Raw genomic sequence first — 9,027 nt, forward strand, 5'->3', positions numbered from 1 at the left:
TGTCAAGTACTGAGGCTCCGGATAACCACCCTCCGGTGCTTTCTCTTTTTGGGGCTCTACCGACTGCTGAAACTTCCCCTAAGCAACCTTTGTGAAGGCTCCCTTTTGTTTGTTTATTTTGACTCATGTATATGTACATATTTGTGGCTTATCGAAAATATTAATAAATAAGCTTTGCTTCATTTCAACATATTGTGTTAAATACACCAAAGCCTTCTTCATAAAGTTCTTTGAATTTTTGCTTTTGTTGAAACCTGTATTGTTGAAGCTTTGTGAGTGAAGCATGTAGTTTGAGGTAGTGTTCCCTTAATTTCCCGAGTGAGGAAAACTTCTCGGTTGGAGACTTGAAAAATCCAAGTCACTGAGTGGTTGTGAGACTGCCGAGTATCAAGGTGCAGTAGCATATGGTGGGAGTCCCCCAAGTCTTCAGGCGAAGAGAGTTGCCGAATGAGGTGTCTCGCGTGTTACTAATTTGTCAAAGTAACGAATCCTTGTTTCGATGTCATACATTCGTATATGCTTTATCTAAAAATATTTCCAACTTTTGTGTGTTTGATGCTGCATGCTATTGACTAGACAAGATCAAGTGCAATTAGTAGCTTTTCTCTCTTTTTCATCTTTTCTTTGGTGGAATTGCTTTTCGTTTCCACTAATCAGCCTGAGTGGATGCAAGATAACACCTTTCTCTATAGCTCAGATTGCAAAGTCGTCTTCATGAAAGTTTTTCCTTATCTTGTGAACTACAACATATCCAAATTTGAGATCCATCGAAGTAGTAAAACTTCAGAAATTCAAGTATGATGAGTAACTGTTCATCAATGTTCTGTTAATCCGTCAGACTTGTTGTGAGCTTCGAAACTCCATTTTCTCTTGTTCAGATCAACATACCTTCTTCATCGAAGTTGTTCCTTAACTTGTGAACTACAACATATCCAAATTTGAGGTCCCTCGGAGCAGTATAACTCCAGAAATCCAGGTATGATGAGTGACTGTTTATCATTTGTCTGTCAACCCGTCAGATTTGTTGTGAGCTTTGAAACTCTATTTTCTCTTGCTCAGATCAGCATGCTTTCTTCATTGAAGTTGTTCCTCAGCTTGTGAACTACAACATATCCAAATTTGAGATCCCTCGGAGCAGTATAACTCCAGAAATCCAGGTATGATGAATGACTGGTTATTATTTTTCTGTCAACCCGTCAGATTTGTTGTGAGTTTCGAAACTCCATTTTCTCTTGTTCAGATCGGTATACTTTCTTCATTGAAGTTGTTCCTCATCGACTCTTTCATAATATATCACAAATTCAGGATGAACTAACGGTTAAATATTTCCAGATCTTCGAAACATCACAACAGCTTCGAAATCTGCAAGAAGCCGACTATCATGTTTGGAGCTTCAACACTGTAATTTCCGTCGCTCAAACAGAAATGGTTCCTTCTTGAAAGTTGTTCATATGCTCAAGAACTATAGGGTGTCTAAAATTCAGCTCCATTGGAGAAGAGCAGAGGTTGCAGAAATTTGATAGATGAAAGGAGGCGGAAGAGGGAGAGAGAGAAAAAGTCTCTTGGGTTGGATTTCTATTTTGGGGCAGATTCCAATTTTTGTAGCACCTTCATTATTGATGAATTGCTTGTACTTTTGTCCATTATGAAACTTGGGACTTTGGCTTGTTGTTGGATCTATTATAATATGTTTGGGAACATATATAAGTGAATAAATAAGAAGGAAAATTTTGGGCCCTTGTGGGTGTAAAACAAAAAATGTTTATGTTTACCCAAGTGTTTTTGTACAAGTTCAAGGGCATCTTGGGTTTTGTGAACAAAATTTGTTTATTTGGAGCAAGGTTTTGTGTTGAAGCTTTGTAGGTGAAGCTTTGGTGTTGAAGCTTTCTAGGTGAAGCTTTGATGGTGAAGCTTTGTAGATGAAGCTTTGTAGATGAAGCTTTCTAGGTGAAGCTTTGATGGTGAAACTTTGATGGTGAAAGTATGTAGAGGGAGCTTTCTAGGTGAAGCTTTTTTAGGTGAAGCTTTGTAGGTGAAGCTTTTTTAAGTGAAGCTTTTCGGGTGAAGTTTTTTTTTTGGGTGAAGCTTTGTGGGTGAAGCTTTCTAGGTGAAGCTTTGATGGTGAAGCTTTGATGGTGAAAGTATGTAGAGGGAGCTTTCTAGGTGAAGCTTTTTTAGGTGAAGCTTTGTAGGTGAATCTTTTTTAAGTGAAGCTTTTCGGGTGAAGTTTTTTTTTTGGGTGAAGCTTTGTGGGTGAAGCTTTTTAGGTGAAGCTTTGTGGGTGAAGCTTTGGAGGTGAAGCTTTTCGGGTGAAGCTTTTTGGGTGAAGCTTTTTAGGTGAAGCTTTGTGGGTGAAGCTTTGGAGGTGAAGCTTTTCGGGTGAAGCTTTTTGGATGAAGCTGTTTTTTTTTTTTTTTTTTTTTTTTTTTGGCGCTTAACACGGTCTTCATTTGCTTGTTTTGTAGTGACTGTGGAAGACGGATTGCTTTCTGATTGAGAAGGGTTCCGGCATCGCTTGCTATGAATGTAAAAGAGTGAGGGCTGAGTTGGCTAAATTACCTCTTTATTGAATTCATTGCCAAATGGCCTTCATTACATAGGATGCCGAACGGCTATAGCTCAACACTTGTACATCGTGAGTCTATTTGTAGTAGTACTTCAAGTGATCAGCGTTCCATGGATGGCCAAGGGTCTTGCCATCGGAGCTTCTAAGTGTGTAAGAGCCAGGGCGACTGATGCCAATGACTTCATACGGTCCATCCCAGTTTGGACTAAGTGTGCCTTCACTTGGGACTCTGTCGCAGAGTAATCTTTTCTTTAAGACCCAGTCTCCTATTTTGAAAGAACGAGGCTTGACCCTAGAGTCATAATAGTTGGAGATGCGCTGCTTGTAGGCGACATTCCTCAAGTGAGCTTGGTTTCTGTGTTCCTCGACTAAATCCAAGTTGAGGGTGAGTTGTTTGTCATTTTCACTTTGAATGTAGTTCTGGACTCGGAATGTTGCTTGCTCGAGCTCAACAGGGACAACCGCCTCTGTGCCAAAGGCAAGTGAGAATGGAGTTTCTCCTGTTGAAGTCCGATATGAAGTGCGATATGACCAAAGAACTTGGGGTACAAATTCTGGCCAACAGCCTTTAGCTTTGTCCAAGCTGGTTTTCAAAGTGCGCTTGATTATTTTGTTGATGGCCTCAACTTGTCCATTAGACTGGGGATGAGCTGGAGAGGCAAAGCATAAGTTGATGTTGAACTTAGAGCAGAACAACCTGAACTTCTTGTTGTCAAATTGTCGCCCATTGTCAGTGACTATCGCATTAGGAATGCCAAATCTACAAAGGATGTTCTTCCACACGAAGTCTTCTATCTTTGCCTCAGTAATGGTTGCCAAGGGTTCTACTTCGGCCCACTTTGTGAAGTAGTTCACTGCAACGACTGCGTAACAGACTTTGCCCTTCCCTGCCGGCATTGGGCCGATCAAATCAAGTCCCCACTGGGCGAAGGGCCAAGGGCTGATCATAGGAGTAAGAGGCTCTGGAGGGGAATGAGGAATAGTTGCATATCGTTGACATTTGTCACATGAGCGGGATACTTTGATGGCATCCTGGTGGAGTGTTGGCCAGTAATATCCTTGGCGAAAAGTCTTGTGTGCTAGGGACCGAGATCCAGCATGATCTCCACAGACTCCCTCATGTATTTCCCGAAAGACGATTTCCGCCTCGGCAGGCGTAAGACACCTTAAGTATGGCAGGCTAAAACCTCGCTTATAGAGTTGATCATTGATGATCAGGTAGCGGGTAGACTTGTATCGAATTTGCTTAGCCTGGACTTTATCATTTGGGAGGGTGCCATGAGCAAGGAAATTATAGATCGGGGTGATCCAACTATCCCCCTGTTGTAAGTTGCATACTTCTGCGGCCATGGTGCTTGGTGTTGCCAACAGTTCGACATGAATTTTTCTTCCAATCTTGTCTTCCACAGCTGAGGCGAGGCGAGCCAGGGCGTCTGCATGACTGTTTGCCGCTCGAGGAACTTGGGTGATCTGGTAGTGGAAGTGCTTGAGCAAAAGTTGTGTTTGCGCAAGATATGCTGCCATGGAGCTGTCCTTAGCATCAAAGTTGTTGGTAACCTGGTTGACCACTAATTGGGAGTCACTGAAAATATCAATTTGTTTAACCCCGAGGTGTTTGGCCAAACGTAATCCTGCTAGAAGGGCTTCATACTCGGCCTCATTGTTTGATGCCTTGAATTTGAAACGAAGAGCATACTCCATTGCTACTTTGTCGGGCGTAGTCAAGACTAGTCCCGCTCCACAGCCCTGTTGGTTGGATGAGCCATCAACATACAGACTCCATGCTGAGGTCGTTGATTCTACTTTCTGAGCTTCCGATGGTAATGAAGCTACTGCTTCAGGTGTAGAAGCAATGTCAACAGGATATGTGAAGTCGGCGATGAAATCTGCTACTGCTTGACCTTTTTCGGCTGGTTTTGGTTGGTAGGAGATGTCAAACTCACCCAATGCTATCGCCCATTTGATCATTCGCCCTGAAGTGTCAGGACTTTGGAGTATCTGTCGAAGAGGATAATTGGTAAGCACGATGATGGAGTGCGCTTGGAAGTAAGGGCGGAGTTTTCGAGCAGACATGACCAATGCCAGAGCCAATTTCTCAATGTTAGAGTACCGTGTCTCCGCATCTTGTAAGGCTTTGCTAGCGTAGTAGACAGGTCGCTCAATATTCCCATCCTTTCGAATGAGAACGGAACTTACGGCTGAAGCTGATACCGATAGGTAGATAATGAGAATGTCTCCTACCTCGGGCTTGGAGAGTAGAGGGGCTTTACTCATGTACTCCTTGAGGTTTTTGAATGCCTCGGCACATTCATCAGTCCATGTAATGTACTTCCTACTTCCCTTAAGTGCTTTAAAAAAGGGAGCACATTTGTCTGTGGCCTTAGAAATGAACCTGGTTAAGGCTGCCACCTTGCCAGTAAGGCTCTGGATGTCCTTTGAAGTTACCGGTTCCTTCATGTCGAGGATTGCTTTGATCTTCTCGGGATTAGCTTCAATGCCTCGTTGGCTAATCATGAAACCTAAGAATTTGCCAGAGCCTACGCCAAAGGCACATTTGTTGGGGTTTAACCTCATTCGATACCTCTTTAAAATAGTGAAAGTTTCAGATAGGTTGGTGATGTGTTGGTCAGCATGTTTGCTCTTGACTAACATATCATCAACGTAAACTTCCATGCTCTTCCCAATCTGCTCGGCGAACATTGAGTTGACTAGTCTCTGATAAGTCGCTCCTGCATTCTTTAGGCCGAAAGGCATGACTTTATAGCAGTATAGTCCTCTGTCGGTAGTGAAGGCTGTGTGTTCTTGATCCGAAGGGTTCATGAGGATTTGGTTGTATCCTGAGTAAGCATCCATGAAGCTCAGGAGTTCACACCCGGCCGTAGAGTCTATAAGTCTGTCAATAAGAGGAAGAGGGAAGCTATCTTTCGGACACCCTTTGTTTAGGTCGGTGTAGTCAACACACATTCTCCACAAGACCTTTTGAAGCAAAAGACTTTCTTTGGTCTGATTTTTCTTAACAAGGACCACATTTGCTACCCATGTCGGGTAATTGACTTCGCGGACAAAGCCTATGCCTTTGAGTTTTTCAACTTCTGCTTTCATTGCCTCGTATCGTTCAGCGTCATAAGATATTCGCTTTTGTCTCACCGGCTTGATCTTGGGGTCAATACTCAAACGATGACAGATGACATCGGGAGAGATGCCTGGCATGTCCTCGTATGACCAGGCGAAAACTTCAGTGTTCTCTTTCAAAAAAGATATCAATGCTAACCGAAGGGGTGGTGACAATGTGGTGCCAATCTTCACCATGCGATCTGGATAATCTCTTGAGATAGGTACATTCTCCAACTCTTCAGCAGGTTGGGCTTGCTGGGTGAAAGAGTCATCTCGAGGATCATCGGGTTGATTGTTGCTATCAGGAAGATCCAAGTTCGCTTCATCTAGGCTGGTCTTTGTGACTTGGTCATGTACAGACAGGGTTTCCTTGGGTCCGGGCAAGTGTTGTTGCTTAACTGAAGTGTTGTAACATGATCGTGCACTAAGCTGATCTCCTCTGATGTAGCCGTTGCCATGGGGGGTTGGAAATTTCATCAACAGCATATGCGTGGATACCATAGCCTTGAGATCATTGATGCCTGTGCGCCCAAAGATGACATTGTATGCCGTTGGGCAGTCAACCACTAGGAAGTTAGTGGTAATGGTAGCCGTGTAAGGGCCTGTACCAATAGTAAAGGGTAAATGTATGCTCCCTAAGGGTTGCACGATATCACCGGAGAAGCTTATCAGAGGAGAAATCGAGCGATCGAGCAAGTGTTCAGCTACACTGAGTGCCCTGAAAGCTTCGGCAAACATGATATTGACCGAAGCCCCTGTGTCTACGAGGATTCGTCGAACATCAAAGTTGGCTATGTGAGCCTCCACGATCAATGGGTCGTTATGAGGGTAGATGATGCCTCTTTCTTCCTCAGGGTAGAAACATATCGGATCCCAGTTAGGCTTTTGATACTTCCCTCCCCTGATGTCTTCCACGTGAAACACTTGGTGACCAGGCCTCAGAATTCGTTCACTGTTTTTCATGGCCCTATTGGAAGATTCAGATATGGGTGTGCCGCCGCTTATGGAATATATGACATTCACCTGGCGTTGGTTACGGTTATCCCTTTGAGGGTGAAGGAGGAATTGATCAATTTTTCCTTCTCGTGCCAAAGCTTCAATACGATCACGGAGGATGATACATTTCTCGCTATCATGGCCGTTATGCTCATGGTAGCAACAAAACATGCCCGCGTTATTCGGGGGCGTGTAATCTGGGTGCCTCGGCTTTGGCTTTGGTATCAGGTGAGCTATGCTGGGGTAAATGGCCGCGCATGTGGCATTCAAGGGCGTGTATGTCTCATACCTTGGGGTAGGGGGTATCTTGACGCGGGTTTGACCCACTGCATTGACTGCCTGGGGGCGAGCGTTATTGTGGCGATACCCTTGGTTATCGGGATAGTGTCCCTTACTCTTTTTACTGAAATGAGAGTGGTGAGGATGGAAATCCTTCCTCTTGCCTTGAAATTGATATGTCTGTTGATTCGGCGAAGCATTATGCAAGGCATGGGGAGGTGCCACTGCTGTTTGGAAAGTCGAGGTCTTCTCATTTAGGTGAGTCTGGCTTCCACCTCCCACTTGTTGATAAAGGATGGTTGTAGGGGGTTTCTCCTGATATGTCTTTGCCTCGGCGGAGGCATGGTTATAAGCCTGCGCCATCACCTCAGAGTAAGTCTTCCAAGTATTGGCATTGATCATGTATTTAAAGAAACAATCACGTAGGCCTGCCGTGAAGGCTTTGAGGGCAGTCTTGTCGTCTGCCTCGGCACACCGGGAGTATTCATGGCTGAAGCGGCCAGCATACATACGTAATGACTCGTCTGGCTTCTGGCGGATAGTGTACAGGTCATCTGCAGAGTGCAAGCGATCGGTTTGGAAAATGTGTTGGGAAACAAATAGTTTCCTCAATTCCTCAAATGAGTCTACCGTCTCAGGTGTAAGACGACAATACCAATTTAGAGCTCCGCCAGAGAGGGTGGAGGGGAAGAGAAGACATCGCTCTTCGTCGGTGTGCATCCGGTATGCCATGGTGGACTCAAAGAGGTTAAGGTGCTCAATCGGGTCCTCTTTTCCAGTATAAAGTTGCAAGCCAAGCTTTTGCTTTGTCTTTGCTTGAAGGGGGGTGTTGAGGATCCTCCTTGTAAGAGGGCCAGGCCTGGGTTGGTTCCAGTCAGGTATTTCAGCCTGACGTTCAGCCTTCAACTTGTTTACTTCCTCAAGAAGTTGTAGGACAAGGGGGTCCTGAGCGGAGTTATGTGCCACTGGAGCTTTCTTTCGTAAATCTCCATCTCCTCTTGGAATTAGGAAGGTTTGATCAAGGGCATGTGATTTTTCCCTGGACTCGTTGTACTGGCTTCCAGGGTATGTCTGTCGGAACACCTCTGAGTCCCCTGTACCCTCATGTCTCTCTAGGACTTGTTGCCCCTTCCCCAAATTGGTGGTCGGCTCGGGCCGTGGCAGGGGACCGAGTCTCTCAGAAATCCTTGGGTCATTGATCTTTGAGCTTATATGGATGAAATTCTCTCGACGTTGCTTCAGGAAATCCCGACAATCGCGAAAGACGGCTTTCGATCCTTCTGCCCCTTCAGCAAAGAGGTGTCTCCCTCCACTTCTCATGGTTCGGGTCGAAGCAACTGGGTTAAGAGAGGCCTCATGTTGATTATCAAGTCGAGGGGTAATCTGTTCCCTATCAGGGATATCTATGTCGAATGCATGTGACCCTCCATGTTGGAGGGCACCCAGTTGATGGTTGACTTCCACGGGGGCAACAAGCTCGCGTGTCTGAGCTTGCCTAGCTTCGTGGAGTGTCTCGAAGAGCTTCTCATATTGCTCCTGGAGGACCTCATTCCTCATTGCTATCTTGTTGTTCTGAGCTTCCAACTCATCGACTTTAGCTTGCAGAAGAACTCGTTTTCCTTCATTCTTTCGTTGTTTCGCACTATGTGCAAGGGGGGTGTCATTCTGTGTGCTGTGGCTTCCTTCGCTTCCCATGTTGGAAAGGGATGCCTGGTCAAAAGAAAGTGTACGAATGATAGAAACCAGCTTGACACAGCTGAAGAGAGTAGGAATAAGTGTTGTTCCCACAGACGGCGCCAAATGTTGATGCACAAAATCAGCGAAGACTTTGGTACAACAGAAAGTGTCAGGTTTTGTGACCTTCGCTTGGTTGCTTCGGTCACTAGTGAGGATAAGTACGTAAATGAATAGAGACAGAGAAGCAAACACAGGATGTACGTGGTTCACCCAGATTGGCTACGTCCACGGAGTAGAGGAGTTCTTATTAGTAGTGAAGGGCTTACACAAGTACAAAGGATCAAGCTCTCAATTTAGTGAGTTCTTGTGAATGATTTAATCCAAAATGGCATTAG

General features: G+C 44.9%; 1 long non-coding RNA gene across 1 annotated transcript; it reads left to right on the forward strand.

Moving 5' to 3' along the window:
- The first annotated feature begins 702 nt into the window (after window positions 1-702).
- Window positions 703-1,737, forward strand: LOC139198262 (uncharacterized). The gene is made up of 3 exons (XR_011583629.1): window positions 703-976; window positions 1,060-1,157; window positions 1,333-1,737. It is a non-coding gene; the product is annotated as an uncharacterized lncRNA (long non-coding RNA).
- Window positions 1,738-9,027: the final 7,290 nt, after the last annotated feature.

This window comes from Malus domestica, chromosome 08 (genome assembly GCF_042453785.1).
Source record: "Malus domestica chromosome 08, GDT2T_hap1".
Taxonomy (NCBI): Eukaryota; Viridiplantae; Streptophyta; class Magnoliopsida; order Rosales; family Rosaceae; genus Malus; species Malus domestica.